The 18,465-nt window shown below is 34.8% G+C and overlaps 1 pseudogene; it reads left to right on the top strand.

Moving 5' to 3' along the window:
- Nucleotides 1–14,897: 14,897 nt before the first annotated feature.
- LOC127546907 (small acidic protein-like) lies at nt 14,898–17,291 on the top strand (annotated as a pseudogene).
- Nucleotides 17,292–18,465: the final 1,174 nt, after the last annotated feature.

The raw sequence follows: 18,465 nt of genomic DNA, 5'->3' as shown, positions 1-18,465 counted from the left end.
TCTCTTCTTCAGATTAAATATCTCCAGTTCCCTCAGCCAATTTTCATATGTAGTGTCTGACTTCTTCTCATTAATCAGGTTGACATCTGCCAATTATGTTTGAACTTGAAGCTTTTTCTCAAACATGGCACTCACAACCAAAGAAGCTTTACAAAAGTCTTCTGGTTGGTACAGAATAGATGCAGATTGTTTCATTTTAAGTCCTGGACACAGTACATTTTAAAAACATATGAAGTTTCTTAGACAACTATTTTAAACTAGTAACTGATTTCAGCTTCTAGTCCCTTAACATCTTCAGATATGTTTACATTTGCAAGTTTGATTGTTTTTTAAAAGTCTAATTATAGAACTTCATATTTATCTATTAAATCACATCTTATTAGATTTAGCCTAAATTTCTAGTCATTCAAGAGTTTTTCTGATCCTGACATTGTTATATAAAGCATAACTATTCCTCCCAGCTTTATTTTATGTAGCACATTTGATAAGCATTCCCTTTATGACTTTATTTGAACCATGAATAAAAACACTAAACAGCATACCATAATGGTCTAGACAGATCCTTGAGGCACTTTACTAAAGACCATCCTCCAAGTTAAGTGATACCCATAAATGAAGAATCATTCTACTAATTGCAAATCCATTTAAATGGATTGTCATCTAGCTCATATCTGCATTTGTTCCCCTAATTAGCAAGAGGTTTATCAAACTCTTTTTTAAAAGTTAGTTATGTTATATCTAACACATTCTTTTGAGCTAGTTTTCCTCTTTAAAAAAAAATAAGTTAGTCTGACATGATGTATTTTTTTTCTCTTGTCAATAGTCAATAAATATCTACTAAGTTCCTACTGTGTTAAGAAAGGGAAAAGATATGCCTGTCTTAAGAAAGTTCATATCTTAAGGCAGATAGGCAGGGATAAACAAACAAATATGTACAAACAAGCTATGTGCAGGAGAAATAGGAAATAAAAATAAGCACAAGATCTAAGAAGAATTGGATATATATTCTAAAAGATGAAATTTTAGTCTAGATTTAAAGGAAGATCTGGAAGCTAATAGGCAGAGAGGATCTATTATCATGTTTGCCAATTTGATCAGTTTCAGATGAACTTTTAGAGATGGTTATTTCCCTTTTTATTGGTGATTTGAAGCAACACCATATAGTTGTTGACAATTTAATACTGATCATATCCTTTGACCATTTAAATGCTGGAGGCACAATATAGCAATGTTGGTTCTTCTTAAACTTTGTTTCTCTAAATGTTCATATCCATCTATTTAACAATACATTCTATAATTGTACTACATAACAAAACCAAGTAATCAGACCTAGATTTACTGACTCAACCATCTTCCTTATTTGAGAAAATTGGAAAAAACTTGCCCTTAACAATCCTTTTACCTTTCTCTAATCCACCATGAATTTTAAAATTAAATATTTTTATTGTGAAATTTTCAATAAACATAACCACTTATGAAGTCTAAGAAGAAGGAAGTTTGCATTGTATACAATTTATTTTTAAGAAGCGATATGTATAAATATGCATGTAAAATTTAATAAGAAAATGATGAAGTGATTATGTTTGTGTATGTTTTATTTACTTTTTTGTTATGTATATTAAGAACAGTAAAGGATTTATTGATCGCTGCTCATCACCGCCACCAACTTCTAATACAAACTTCCTTTTTTTTTTTTTTAACTGAAACATTTAAGGTTAAGGGACTTGCCCAGGATCACACAGCTAGGAAACAGACTTCAACTCAGCTCTTCCTGACTTCAGGGCTGGTGCTCTATCCACTGTACCACCTAGCTGTCCCCAAACATTCCCTTTTAAAAAATATGTGAACATAATTTGTACAGGCAGAAGGCAAGAACTTTATTGTCATATCCAAATAGCCCTTGTATGCTTAGTCCAGCAAAATAAATCAACACATTAAACATGTTGAGGATGCCTATCTAACTTTCTATCTTTATCCTATTACCTTTCTGTCAAGGTATATACAAAATATGCAACATCTAATTTATTTGAATGGGGTATTTTTTGATGAACAGATTTTCAAAAAAAGATATCAAAGCTATCTATAATCACCAACGACTAGAGAACTGCAAATTAAAATAATTCTAAATACTTTACTATACCTCTTACATTGGCTAACATAACAGAAAAAGAAAATGAGAAATTCTGTAAGGGTTATAGAAAAATAGGACATTAATGTACAGTTGGTAGAGTTGTGAACTGATCCAACTATTCTGGAGAACATTTTGGAACTATGCTCAAAGGGCATAAAACTGTGCATACCCTTTGATTTAGCAATGTCACTACTAGTTTTATTTCTCAAAGAGATCAAAGAAAAAGAAAAGTATCTATATCTACATATATGTGTCTATATATATGAGGGGGGAAAGAGAGAAAGAGAAAAGTTGTTCTTTCGTGATGGTAAAGAATTGGAAATTTAGTGTTGTCCATCAATTGGGGAATGAAACAAGTTGTGGTAAATGATTGTGATGGAATACTATTGTACTATAAGAAATGACAAGAGGGTAGTTTCAGAAAATAAAAACTTGAAAAAACAATATGAATTGATGCAGAATGAAGTAAGACCAATATACACAGTAACAGCAATACTGTAAGGATGATTAACTATAAAAAAACTTAGTTACTCAGATAACTACAATGATCCAAGACAGTTTCTGAAGAACTCATGATGAAAAACGCAATCTACCTTCAGAGAGAAAACTGATTGAAGTCTGAGTATAAATTGAAATATAATTTTTCCACTTTATTTTCTTACTTTTTTGCAACACAATTAATATGTAAATCTGTTTTCCATGATTTCACATGTATAATTTAAATCATATTGCTTGTTTTCTCAATGAATTGGTGCAGGGTCTGGAGGGAATAAGAGAATCTGAAATTCAAAATTTTTTAAAATTTTAAAAATAAATAATAATTTTTAAACAATTATTTCTGTTTATTTTCTCTGTCCTATTAGATTTTAAGCTTCTTTTGAACAAGGATTGTGTTGCTACACATTTGCATTTCTAGTGTAATGCAGCTTGAATGTAATTTTGTTTAATTGTTTTAATCATGTCCAATTTTTTTTTTAACCCCACTTAATGCATTTTTGGTGAAGATACTGGAAAAGGTTGCTATTTCCTTTTCTTGCTCATTTTAATGAAGAGAAACTCAGGCAAACAGGGTTTAAGTGTCAAGTCTACCTGAATTCGGGCCTAGTATTCTTTCCACTTTGTCACCTAGCTGCTCAATCTTGAACATAATAGTTACTTCAAAATTATTTGTTGAATTGAATTAGATTAATTTCAGTGATGTGAGGATATGCAAATAGAGAAGCTGAAGTCTTTGGGATGGTTAAACAAGAAAGCAGAAAATAAGAGAAGTTCATTGTGTTCCTCATAAACATCTCAAAATTATTTATTTTCATCCAAATCAAACAGCAAAGATTTACACACATACCCACAGCATTCTTCCTTTCTCTTTTTTTAAACTTGTCTAATATACCAAGTTCTTCTTTAGTTTCCTCTTACTATCACTCATTTCTTCATATGAGGAAGCTGCTACCATAAACTCTGCACAGAGGTTAAAAGTGCACCTCTCATGACAATGTTATTGATCTATAGGTATATACAGCATAGTTCTTACTACAGGAAGCATTTATATACCACAATCTAGGAATATTAAATAACTGTCAAAATTAAATCAGTCTTCAGTTAAGTAACATGCATTATTATAGATTTTATTTTAAATGAAGAGATGATGAATTTATTTATGGTCATTATCATTGCTATGGAGTTATTTTAGGAATGAATTATTGATTATTGAGAGGATAGATGGGCAAATTGTTAGGGCTTGTCAAATAAGGACTTTGATGATGACTGAATTGTCTGGCTGATATAAAATGTAAAAAATTCAGTCTCTTGCCTGTTCAGAATGCATTTGAAAATTATTCTTGGAAAACCAGGGAAGTAAGGTTGGATGAACATTTTCAGTTCAGTTGTTAAGAGATCATGGCGGCACTAAGAACCAAAGAGATTTGCTAGAGCTAAATAAATGAGAAATTTTATTCTATTTTTGCAGCACTCTCACTCATGTTTTTCTCATTTTTTCTACTAAAGAAAAAATCATGGCATTCAGCTATTTCAATTAAAAAAATCATCTATTAAATCCTTACTTTAAGTAAAGCATCCAGCTAGGTCTTGGAAGCATGATAAATGATACCCTCCCTGAAGCCATAGAGTTCAAACCCTTCCTCTTCCATTTTCCAGTTGCATGATCATGGGCATGTCACTTAATTTCTCTGATCCTCAGTTTCTTCATCTGTAAATGGAGAAAATGATACCTGAAATAGTTACCTCACAGAATTGTGAGGATTAAATGAGGCAATGTTAATTAAAGCAATTTTCAAGCCTTAAAAAGAACCATACAAATGTCAGAGATTACTATTAAGAGCTTATAAAACATCTTAGGTATCCAAGTAACATTTGTGCCAGAAGCTCCCTGGAGATTTCTCATTATTCTGGTTCATTGCCTTTATCTAGCGGCAGCAAAATGATACCTGGGCCTAGAGTTCAGATACTTACCAGCTATGTGACCCTGAGAAAATGATCAACATTCTATTTGCCTCAGCTTCCTTAACTACAAAATAGAATTAATAATCACACTTAGGATGCACAGTGGATAGAATACTGGGCCTGGAGTCAGGAAGACTCACTGTCCTGTATTCAAATCTGTCTTCCTAATTATATGACTCTGGGCAAGTCAACTAACCCTTTTTACCTCAGTTTTCTCATCTGTAAAGTGAGCTGGAAAAGGAGATCTCAAAGCACTCCAGTATTTTTTTTCAAGAAACCTAAAATGGGGTTACAAAGTATTGAATGCAACTGAAATGACTGAACAAAATTCATACCTATTCACAAAATTGCGTGGATCAAATGAGACATTTATAAAGTAGTGCCTGGAACATAATATGCATTTAATAAATACTTATTTCCTCCCTTCCTCTCCAGGTGATCTGAGAACTAAGAACTTTGGTATTAATAATAATGATAAGTGACTAAATTTTATATAATACTTATTATGTATTAGGCACTGTGCTAAGCACTTTACAATTATTGTATTACCTTATTTGACCATTATAACAACCCTGTGAAGGTGGATGCTGTTATTATCCTCAGTATCTGGCCTTCCCAGATAGAAAGGAGCCAGTTCCTTACCCCTACACCTGTATTTGTTAAATAGGCTCTAATACTGTTCAAAATGTAAGTTATTTTAACTATAAGCAATGAAAACCAATAGAACTGCAATAGTGCATAGAAAGTCATGATATCTCTAAAGAACAAGGATTCCTTAGAGGCTCCATTGTCTGGAATACTCAGGTTTCTGCAACCCTACAATCAATTGTGCTTTTTACCCTGGATCTTTTCTCCAACTTCTCCCATCAGTCTTTGCTTTTTGCTGCTTGCCATTTATCCCCTATCCACCACCTGCCTCTACTGCTCTATTACAGTTCTCCCTGTCTTCTAGCTCCAAGCAGCTCTTTGCTGGCACTGTCTACTGCAGCCATTGCTTCCTGCAGTTCCAGCTTTTCATTTAATTTTATTCTTCTGGCTTTGGTTGGTGCCCTTTGCAATGTGTCAGGATGACTCTCCTCCAGAAGATGGCACTCACTCCCCTTGCCTGGGGACCACCTCTCTAAAATGACTATATTAGAACAAGTTTCTGAAAATGTTTTTGTTGTTGTTATTATTGTTGTTTTATTTTGTTTTTTAATCGCTAAAAGCAACATTTCTCATTCATGAACCTTCTTTTGTATGTTACAAGGGTCTCGACATTGGAGACATTTCCTAAGAGTAGATGCAGTGTTCTTGCTGGGAGAGTTTGTTTCCAGAAAAGCATAATTTGAGAAAAGGGCTTTACTGTCCAATTTGGCAGTTGCATAGACATTTGGCAACTGGCTCTAGTATGATGAAGAGGCATTCTTTTGATTGGCTGCTGAACTAGAGCAGGAATACATTCAAAAATCCCTAACTAGCCAGTACTGCCAGTGTTCAAGGGAGGAAACCATCAGTGCTGTAAGGTTAGGGTAGGGAGAAAGTCCTTTATTTCTCTATCTGTCACTACCATGTGGATACTGATTTCATGGCCTTACCAGCTATTGCTTCTTTCTCTGTTGTATCCATTCTTCATATTTTTAGGTAAATTTTTCAAGATGACTATGATTTTCTCTAGTTTGGGAAATCAGAAGTCTGATAATTGGAGTCTATGCAAAGATTTGTGGGAAGCAGAGCCGAGGTGAAATGGCAGTGGAGGCCTGAAGAGTAATTTGCTTCCTACAGCCCAGAAGGAAATTGTTTATTACACATTTGAATATGAATTTGGTGGACCCAAACCAGCAAATGCTTCAAGTGTGAGCCCACTGTTTCCATTGAGATGATAGTTGTGTGTGACCCTACCTGTGTCCAGGAAAAAAATGACTTGTGACTTCTTTTTTTGCTCTCTTTTCTCAGTAAAAATCCCTTTGTAAATGATATTAATTAAGTGAAACTGGGACACTAAGCACTGGAGTTAACTTTGGAGAAAACACTAGAATGAGGGATTGAGCAATGACATTTCAAGTCTTTCAGTAATCTCCCTATAATTCTGAGGAGGAAGTATAATTTTGTTCAGGTACCAGATTCATTTGTGGAAGTGGAACTTGGGATAAGGATTTCCAAAACTTGGAAGGGCTAAAGATACATAAGTCACCATATTATCAAATACACCATGGTAGATTTCTTGAGAAACTATGGGAGCAATTGTCAGATTCTAATTACACACAAATTTATAGTAAGCCATTGATGCCTGCCTCTTTTCTCCTTCTAAATCTGAGCAGTGTACACTAATCACAATGACAACTCTCATTAGGCTTCTTCACTCAGGAGTAATGTGTCTTTCCCTCCTTTAGGTTTTGCTTTTTCCATTTTTCTTTTTTTTTTCTTTCAAAATAGCTTCAAAGTAGGAAAAAATGGAAGGGAATGATCATTTACACAGTACCCAATATGTGTCAGACACTGTGCTAATTTTTTTTTTTTTAACAAATACTATCTCATTTGTTCCTCATATGAACTCTGGGAAATAGCCACTATTATTCTCATTTTGCAGTCAAGCAAACTGAAGTAGACAGAGTTTAAGTGATTTGTTGGAGGTTACTTACTCTACTTGTAAGTGTCTGCAGTTACATTTGAACTCAAATTCTGCTGACTCCAGGCCTAGTACTCTATCCTTAGCTCTATCAGGTTTCATGGCAATATGTAGAAATATGGAAGGGTGGAGCTTTGGGCTCAATTCTTCACAATGGTTCTGTGTTCTAATACTATGGAATCATAAAAACTGAACACAAAAATACAACTCAACCCTAAGAAAGCCATTTTTTTCCTTTGGGTACTTGCTCAGTATTATTAAAGATGGCTATGATTTTCTCTATTTTGAAAATCCATAAGTCTGATAGTTGGAGTCCATGCCAAAATTTGTAGGAAGCGGAGCAGAGGTGAGATGGCAGTGAAGGCCTGAAGAGTAATTTGCTTTCTACAGACCAGAAGGAGAGATAGAGATTATCCATCTCTATGGAGATAGAGTTATTCCAGGAAAATCTTTAAATAGATATTTGGCTCTTATTTTTTTCATTTTCTCCAAATATTGGTAACAGAGTCCCAGTTTCCAAATAGAAATCACAGTGTTTATTTTATCCCATAGAAAATGCAATAGAAGCAAAGGACTCATAGGAGCCCATAAACGATGCAAAACACATTAAGTATTCATAAGGACCACCAGCAATACTTATAATGGAATAGAATTTGAGAGTAAGATGAGGGTAATCATGATATTCTGGTGGAGTCCTAGTCCTCTCATAGTGTACTTGCACACCACGACTCTCCTTGATTTATAATGTCACTTTATGATTTGAATTCTTCCAAGAAAATAAACATACTTTGGGATTGTTGACCAAGAAATGTCCTTTCAATTGGTACTTCACTGACCAAATAACTCACTAGCTTTCCTTTGCAAGTAGAATACTTTTGCTTAGGAACTCTTTCAGTAAAAACATGTTACATGGGGACACATTTCTTTCTCTAGAAAATTCATTCATGAACAATAAAATTTGGAAAATCACTAATTTGGAAATTCTTTTTTTTATTTTGAAAAAATATTTTTACTTAAAACTTTGAGTTTTAAATTCTATCCCTTCCTCTCTCCTCCCCATCCCATATTGTAAGCAGTAAGATATAGACTATATATATATATATATATAATTGTTTAAAATATTTCCATATCAGTCATTTTATACAAAAAACTTGAACTAAAAAAAAAAACGAAAGAAGAAAGTTTAAAATAGCATACTTTAGTCTGTATTATCAGTTCTTTCTCTGGAGGCACACAGTATGCTTTATTTTTAGTCAATTGGAATTGTCTTGGATCATTGTATTGCTGAGAATAGCTAAGTCATTAACAATTCTTCATTGAACAATATTGTTGTTATTATGTATAATGTTCCCCTGGTTCTATTCACTTCTTAGTCCATGTTAAGTCTTCTTGGAATTCTTGAATTAGTGATTTTTTTTTTAACTTACAGTTACCCCAGGTCAGTAGCCAAGCTGGATTTACTCTCTCAGACTGAATACAAAAACAAGAAAAAAGAAAAAAAAAAAAAAAAAGGCTGCTTCCACTATGGTTATCAGAAAGGTATCATAATGCCTTAACTGTTAGCCATTTCCTAAGCTTAGGAAGTCTGTTCTCAAGAGATCAAGTATCTGATCTGTGCTTAGAAGCTCTGGGGCAGCATTTATACCTCTGATGTATTCTACCCCAGGGATGCCATTAATGGCTCCTGAGGGGGAGGGGGAGGAGACCCCTGGAATGCCTCTCTGTTCTGTTGCATGCTGATCTGGTTTCAGAATAGGGGAAGGAAAAAAGGAAGTCTAAGAATATGAGCTGATCTGTTGGCTTGTTTTTATAGACCTTGAAGAGGGGAAACTTCTCTGAAAAGAGTTTGTCTTTTTGATAGTTAACCAATTTCCTCAGCGGCAGCTTTAGTCTATGAAATGAAATCTGTAGTTCTGTGTGTCTTTTCCTAATCTAATGAGGGGGAAAGCATACAAACTATGCACCAACAAGATTTTTACAAGACAAATTGGAAATAATTAATCAACTAGAATTAAGACAAATTGAAAAAAGGTTTCTTGTGGAAGGTGAGATTTTATCTGGGACTTGAAGGAGACAAACTTTCTTCTGTATACATACAAAGACACACATAGGGCCAGGAAAAAGTTTTAGGAGCTTCCATAAATGTGGGCACTATAAGAAAGCATGTGAGAGAAGACTCAGCATTTTCTGATGTAACTGACAAATCAGAGATCATTTTCTCTTTTCTTGGCATCCATAAGAGAAATGGAAAGGCAATCCAATCCAATCACCCTTACAATTAGGGTGATGTCTGTCTTGAAGTGATAGTTTGCGATAAGAATAGCAGATGGAGAAGTCCATTTACCCTTAAAAATGGCAAAGGGGATGAAGAGTATTTATCAGAACACTTTTGGGGAATGAACATGTAAATGCAGTTAGTGCAAGGAAGGGCAATGGAAAATATAGTGGCTTTGAAATCAGAAAAAAAAGGTATCTTTTAGCTATCTGTATAACCTTTAGCAAATCATAACCTCTCTGGGCTTCAGTTTTCATATGTATAAAATGAAAACCAGAACTTGATTATGTTTAAAAATCAATTTTCACTCTAAATCTACAATTTATACTTGTCAACACTTAGCAAATTAATGGACCGAAATTCAAGATCTATTGTACTAATTAATAACTATTGAAAAAATCAGGGACCATTTCCCCCAATTCATCAAAAAGAGAAAAGAAATAATTATGGTTACAGAATCAATATATTGTCATCATAATATTTAGGATTGATGTTCTAATATGAGATTAATTTGATTAAGTGGCCCAGTGAACAAAGTGCTGGACTTGAAATCAGGACAACTTCAGTTTAAATTAAAGTTATTACTTATGAGCCCTTGGTAACTTAACTAAGTTCTCTCAACCTCAGTTCACTCCTTTATAAATTGAAAATAATAATAGTATCTACACCACAGAGAGGATTAAAGATGATATTTATAAAGTATTTTGCAAACTTTAAAGCATTATATAAATATTAGCTATTACTAAATGACAGCTAGGTGGATGAAATGTTCTACCTAGAATCAAGAAGAACAAAGTTCAAATTCTGCCTCAGATACTATGTGTGACCCTGGAAAATCACTTAACCTCTCAACCTTAGTTTCCTTATCTCTAAAGCGGAAATACCAGTAGCATCTACCCTCCCAGTGTTATGAGGACAGAATGACATCTTTGCAAATGTTAACACCCCATTTAATGTTAGCTCTTATTAATTCTTATTAATTTTTGCTTGTCTTAAAACCTGAGATTAAGTGTAGATAAGTGGAGGAGAGGAGGGAGGCAGAGAACCAAGATGGCACAAAAAGGCAGGACATTATCTGAGCTCTTTCCCAGCTTCTCTCAGTATCAACACCAAAGCAAGTCTCTTAACCAATTCTGGAGTGACAGAATCCACAAACATTTGCAATGAGACCATTTTTCAGCTTAAGGTATCTTGGAAGGATTTAGAAAAGGTCTGTCTTACTTAGAATGGGGGGGGGAGGGAAGGAGGGAGTAACAGGGCCTAGTGCAGATGCTTGGGGAATCTAAGGAGAATTTTTCAGCCAAAATACAACACCATTAGCCACTCTGTCCTTATTCAGACCCAGTGGTTCAGCAGGCCAACTGTGAGATCTCCAACCCAACTACAGAAGGCAAATTGTGAGTCCTCAACCCCAGGATAACAGGTGGGACTAGGCCTAAGCTAACACAGTGCAGTGGAAAAGCTGCAGCAACACCATCAGTGCTATACCCTGTGCAGAAAATCAGTGAAAGGCCCCTGTCCCCTGAAAAAAAAATAAAGCTTGGGACAATCTTCCCTGTGCCCTAGGAGCAGAGGTCAATTTTTTAAAATGAGCAAAAAGGCAAAAAGTATCCTGACCATAGAAAGCAACTAAGGAGACAGGGAAAGTCAGAACACTAACCCAGAACAGGACAGCAAAGGCAAAATGACTACAAGCCTCAAAGAGAGATATGGACTACTCTTGAGTTCAAAAGGTTCTCGTGAAAAATCTCAAAAAGGATCTTAAAAGAGAAATAAGAGAAAGTGGGAGGAAATAAATGAGAGCTATGGAGGAGAATTGTGGAAGTTTGGGCAGGGGGAAGCCAGCACCTTGGAAAAAGAAGTACAGCATTGAAGAAAACAACTTCTTATAAAAAAGAGTATACATCAAAGCTGAAGAGTATACATTTTTTACATTTTCTTAAACAACACAAGACTGAATCATCAATTCTCTTTTTTGTACATATTATTCTGTTTTGTTCTATTCTATTTACAAACATCTGCTAAATCCTTACTGTATCCAAAGTTATATCTACCTGTAGTCTGTGAATTGCAAAATTTAGTTAAGATACAACCCCTGTGCTCACAGAATTTGCCATCTTTGGGATGATCATGACATACAAATATATCAACAATACTACCTATTAAGTACATTAGAGAGATACCATGTAGGCTATCACATGAATGAGCAACATTGCTGGCTGGGAGATAAAGAAGGATCAATGATGTGATGACACTCACGCTGTGTGCTTAAGAAGTGGTTGAGATTTAATTAGGGAAGACAGGAAGTGAAGATATTCCAGGAATGGCAGGTAGTGTGATCAAAGTCATGGAGGCAGGGAAAAATAAGGCATGTTTAGGACACAGAGATCAGGGCAGTTAGGATAAAGGATGAGGTGGGCAGTGATATCAGGTCAGTGGAACATTAGATTATGAAAATTGCTGAGAATAAGAAAGAACTGAAGAAGGAAGCTTATTGGGATACAGATACAGAATACAGTACAAGATACAATATAGGCTCTAACTCAGTCCTGGTGTAACTGAACTCTAAGATATTCCCTTCTTCCTCACTTCTCCCCTTTTAAAGGAAATAATCTTGAGATGGTTTCACAAGTGACCAGTACGTAAAGAATCCAGCAGGCAGTAGGAGGAACTGTGTACCCTACAATGGATGACTTTAATTTCTTGGGAGCTACCAGATACCACATGACCAGTGCAAGTTTTGGGGTTTTTTTTATATATGAAACAAAGAATGTTGTAGCTGCCATGGTGTCAGGCAATTACTGCTCATCATAGGAAGCTGGTGGTACAGTGGCTAAAGTACCAAGTCTGGAGGTTGTTCAAATCCTGCTTCAGACACTTATTAGTGGTTTGACCCTTAACTAGCTTCTGTTTGCCTTAGTTTACTCAATTGCAAAATGGGGAAAATACTAGCAACCATCTCTCAAGGATGTTGGGAAGGTCAAAGGAGATAATATTTGTTTTATAAATGCTTAGTACTATGCCTGCTACATACTAGACACTACATAAAAGCTTATTCCCTTCCCTTTACCCTGACTCTTTGATACATTATAATTCACTGTATTCAGTAGGCTAAATTACTCACCTTACCATATTCCAATCCCACTGAAGTCTGGGAGCTTCTTTTTTGGAAACCCTAGTTGTTCTCTTAGATCCTCATTCCCCTTGTATCATGTAAAGACATAGCCATAATCTAACACACACCTACTACCTACCAAATTGCTTGTTACAAAGGACACAAAAACTAAAATGAAACAGTCCTTGTTCTTAAGGAACTTATATTCTGTCAGGAGGTAAACATTTTATTGAAAAAGGATCCATTTTTGTATTGAGACAAAGTTTGGGGAAAAAGTAATATTTACTATCTCTTTATAGACTTCCTTTTATGAAGCTATCACTTGAGAACCATTTACTTCCTACATGATAATCTCCTGTCAGGGTAAATTGTGAACAGGTGGTTTGTGGTTCTTTGGTCAGAAGCTACATGATCCAAATAGCCAGGCTTCCAGTAGGAGTTCAGGAATACAGTCCAGAGGTACAGAAGGCTAAGTATTCAACACATGCAACATATTTTCAAAATCATCAGTTCTATTTAAAAAGAAACTCCCCAATGGCATTTGTCATCCTGTCATTCATTTCTAGTCTCTTTAATCAGGAAACCCATGATAGAGGGGAAGAATAACCAACTAATTTGATGGGATGAATCTTTTTTTTAATTGTGAATTCAGCAATCCCACATCTTTCTAAGTATTGAGTTTCATATATTGCATATATGTAATACATGTCTAGTTATGTACTTCGATGACTGACTTACTCTTTTAAAAAATTGAAGACAATACATTCAGACAGATGCTAAAACTAAATGGTCTTCTTGCCTCAACAAATTATTCATTCTTCCTTCTTTATTTTTTTCTTTTTCCATTTTCAAACCTACTGGGATTTATCATGCAAACAAAATCTAATCTTCTATCCTTAGGTTAGCATCCACTCTTCAACAGGAAAATTACAATAATAGCTGACATTTCAACAGCACTTTAAGCCTTAAATAGTATTTTCTTCACAACAACCCTGTCAGGATACAATGAAAGTATTATTATAGCCACTAACATACCAAGTAACTAAACCTCACAGAGGTTATTAAGTTTTCTCAAAGTTACCCAGCTAGCAAATGTCACAAGTCAGGTCTTAGATATAGGCCTTGGGGTACTAAGAACAGGAATATTTTTCCACACAGTAGCACAATGTATTTAATGACCAAAATTCAGAAATACCTGAGTGCTAGGTTTTGTAGCCCACCTTTTCTAACCAGAAATAATTTTATGAGCTACTTTCGAAAACTCCATTGTTCACAAGACTAAACCAGTGAATGCGCAGGAGATGAAAGTCCCACTAGTTAAGTCATCCTGAAAAGAAAAATCTGACAGTAAAACATTTTTAGTGGAGATAGCAGGGTGAACCTAAACATGGCACATAGTTCACTTGTGTATCCATTGCAATGAAAGCTCATGATGCCAAACTCAAAGAAGCTCTCAGGAAACCTGATTTCAGACCCATAGAAGCTTTGCTATGAGGAAAAAGTTCAAAAACTGCATTATTTCCAAGAGGAATTTAGGAGATACAGAAGATGTTGGTCTCACAGCATTCAATATTTAATGAGAGCCCTTTTCTGATTTCTTGAGTGAGCTCAGGAAAAACAATATGTAGTCATATGGGAATAGGACTCTCAACACTTTTTGAAGTGTAACATAAAACTGAAAGAAAATCCCTTGGTCTCTATAGGTAAATAGCAGACTGCTTTCCCCTAGAAAGTTATCTCATTTCATAAACACTTTGTTAAAAGAGAGCACAGAGTCTCCAAAGGAAAGGAAAATGAAATTTTGGATCCCAATGCTATTAGGTCACTACGTCTGGCATGGAAAAATATAAAGCCCAGACTGAGCTTGGTCTGGCCCAGTGGCTCATACATGGAAATTACTACAGTTGAATTTATGTACAATTTCTTCTTCTTCCCTCTGTTTTACTTATTGGTCCCAGATATAAGAATGAAAAAACTTAAAGCTATATTAACATTCCTTCAGAGCCTTAATGAAATTCATAATCCACCTATGAAACACAGAAACCAAAAAATAATTTTCAAGTTGTCTTTAAAAAATAAGTATATAGGCTTTTTGGGACAGAGCCAAGATGGCAGAGTAAGAAAACAATCAGTTGAGCACTCCCAACATTGCCCTCCAAACAACTTTAAAATAACACCACAAATCAAATTTTGAAGTGGCAGGCTCAATAAAATGTCAGAGTGAGACTTTCTTCTAGCCCAAGGCAACTTAGGAGATCAGGAAGAGAGATCTGATATAGGGATAGAGGCTGGCTTCGAACTCACACTAATGAAACAACAGTGGTGGGATGTTGTGATGGTGACCAAAGCACCAGTAGCTTCCAGAATTCTCAAGCCAAAGCTTGGTAACAGGTCAGAAAGACATTACAGAAGACATCTTGCTAGTACTGGACATAGGAGCAGATACTGTTTGGCAACTCTATTGCATGTATGCACTTTGGGGTCATGGTTCAAGGGTGGGGAGAAACATTTTCAGTCAAGTGTGAGCAGAAGTCCTGAATGGCAGTATCAATTTTGATGTGTCAATAACGCTGAAAAACAATATCATTTCTGGTCCAAATGGAGTATCAGTTGTGAGGAGCAATATTTATTGCTATTCCAAGATATCAGACACTCTTTCCATGTAAGGAGATCAAAAGAGTAATGACCACATCTCTCCCTAGATCATACCACCTTGGAAGCACCAAAAATTCCAACTCCCCAGAACTAGTTCTGAAAACAGGACTGTAAAAAAGCTTGAAGCTTAAAGCACCCTAACATAATGTTCAAAGTAAATAAGTGATGTGGAAAAGTGAGCAAACATAAAAAGAGAACATGACTATAAAAATTTACTATATTGACAGAAGAGGTCAAAACACAATTTCATAAGACAAGGAAAATAGTCACAAGCAAATTCTCCAAGAAAAATATGAATTGGATATAAGCCTAACAAAAATTCCTTAAAAAAGTAAAAAAATAAATTGAAAATCAAATAAGACTGTTAGAGTTAAAAAATAGATAAAGAAATGAAAGCAAATAAAAAAATAAGAAAAGACAGCAACTTGGTTTAAAAAAAAAAGTGGGAGAAGGTGGGGAAGGAAGCAAAAAATCCTGAAGAAAATAATCCCTTGGAAAACAGAATTGTGCAAATGTAAAAGAGATACAAAAATTTACAGTCCTGTTTTTAGAACTAGTTCTGGGGAGTTGGAATTTTTGGTGCTTCCAAGGTGATATGATCTAGGGAGAGATGTGGTCATTACTCTTTTGATCTCCTTACATGGAAAGAGTGTCTGATATCTTAGAATAGCAATTTTAAGGAAAATAATTCCTTAAACATTAGAAATGGAGCAGGGAGCAGCTAAATGGACAGAGAGCACCAGCCCTGAAGTCAGGAGGACCTGAGTTCAAATTTGACCACTTAACACAATACTTCCTAGCTGTGTGACCCTAGGCAAGTTGCTTAACCCCAATTGCCTCAGCCAAAAAAAAAAAATAGAAATGGGCAAGTGGAAACTAATAGCTTTATGAGATATTAAGAAACAATAAAAGTCAAAAGAATTTTTTTAAAAATGAAGAAAAAATTTGAAATATAATAAAAACAACCAACCTAGAAATAGATCAAAAAGGGATAATTGAAAAATTATTGAAGTACCTAAAACCATAATCAAAAAAACCCCTCATATTTCAAGAAATTATCAAGGAAAATAGCTCAGATATTCTTGAACTATAGGGTAAAATAAAAATTGAAAGAATCCACCAACTGCCAGCTAAAAAAGTTTACAAAATGAAAGTTCCTGGGAATTAAAGAGGAATTCAAGAGCTGAGCTGGGCTGCAGTGGTGGGCTGTGGGCCAGCAGAGGAAGAGAGCAATGAGAGGCTTAGGTGCTCCCCTTGACCTGGTCAGTGGGAAGATGAGTGTAGCCCAAGAAGTGCTCAGCATCCTCTGATATTTATATTGGATCTAGCAATGAGTTAGACCTTATTTTATGTTTAGATTTATTTAGGTCTGAGAAGGGAGATTTGAGGTCCTCCACTAGGACAGCTTTACTCTCCATTTCATCTTTTAATTTATTTAACTTTTTCTTTAAGAAAGTGGATGCTATGCCATTTGGCATAATAGTTTAATACTGATATTATTTCATTGTATATAGTTCCTTTTATGAAGTTGTAGCTTCCATGATTATCCCTTTTAATTAGGTAGCTGACTTGAACAATGAAGAGAGAAAACAAAAGTTCTTAAGACTAATGGGAGCTGGAAAGAAAGAACACACTGGTCCTCTTCTTATAGAAGATCATAGATCAACATCTCACTTCAGAAAAGGGGAAGAAGACAAGAAAATGAATAAAGAACTAGAGTCACAGTTATCAACAGAGTATGGACAGTAAGTTATCAGGGTGATATTGGCAACATTGTAAATTTGGCTTCAGTGAGATCCTGCTGGGGAAGGTGACACTGCTGGAAATGATAGTGATGATGATGACAATGATGATGATGATTCGCAATTCACAGTCTAAAAAAGAGGAACCTGCTGAAGAACTACAAGCTGTGGAACAGCCAGGAGGAGAGGAAGTTAACCAAAGCTAACTGAAAGCTGCCCCATAGCCAGAAAAAGTGGAGAACTTCAAAGCTAAGGATGCAAAAAGCAATTACAAAATGATGTTTGTTAAATCCAGTGGTTCATAACTCTGAATGTATGATTAGTCTTTGTATTCAAAGTCTTATTATAATGCACAATGGAGGACTGCTTCTATAACAAAGACCTTTGTATTATAATTTTTTTAAAGACCTTTCTTTTAAATAGTTACCAAAATAATTTGCTTTCAGATGCCATGGATTACAATTTTATGGGCATAATTATATATATTTTTGTAAAATATAAGAGTTGCATTGTATACAAGACAAATAAATGATTCCAAGCTTCCTTTCACATTAAAAAAGAGGCACAAAAGGAAGAAGTTTTAGAATGAGGAAAATAGGAACTAGAACACGCAATGTGTGAACTTCACATCCAAATTGATTGAAAGAGAAAAATAGTATATACATATAAACATATACATATTCAATTGGTAATCCTAAAAACTCCTCAAAAGGGGTTGAGGGATGAGAAGAGTGTGTAAAAAGGAGAGCGGATACAAGAAAGAAGTATTCAGAAGCAAAACAGACTTTAGAAGGAAGGGATTAAAAGAATGAGGTAAAAATAAACAACAAAAATGGGAAAAGAGGAAAATGCACAGTTAATCATCATAATTATGAATGTGAATGGCACAATACAACCATAAGACAAAGCAAATAGCAAAATGGATTAGAAATCAGAATCCAACAATATATTGTGTACACATCTGAAACATACAGAAACCTAATTAAAAGGGATAGTCATGGAAGCTACAACTTCCTAAAAGGAATTATATACAATGAAGTAATATCAGTATTAAACTATTTTACCAAATGGCATAGCATCCACTTTCTTAAAGAAAAAAGTTAAATAAATTAAAAGATGAAATGGAGAGTAAAACTGTCCTAGTGGAGGACCTCAAATCTCCCTTCTCAGGCCAAAATAAATCTAAACATAAAATAAATAAGGAAGAAACAAAAGAGATGAACAGAATCTTTGAAAAGTTAGATATGATAGATCCCTGGGGGGAAAAAACTGAATGGGACTAGCAAGGAGTTTACTTTTTTTTTCAACTATGAATGGTACCTTCACAGAAACTGACCCTGTATTAGATCCTAAAATCCTCACCAACAAGTGTTGAAAAGCAGAAATATTAGATGCATTATTGTAAAACTATAATTCAATGATAATTATTACATTTACTAAGGACTTTGGAAGCATAGATTAAAATCTAACTAGAAACTA

Source organism: Antechinus flavipes, chromosome 1, assembly GCF_016432865.1.
Source record: "Antechinus flavipes isolate AdamAnt ecotype Samford, QLD, Australia chromosome 1, AdamAnt_v2, whole genome shotgun sequence".
Classification (NCBI taxonomy): Eukaryota; Metazoa; Chordata; class Mammalia; order Dasyuromorphia; family Dasyuridae; genus Antechinus; species Antechinus flavipes.
This window is presented reverse-complemented; position numbering and strand designations above follow the sequence as displayed.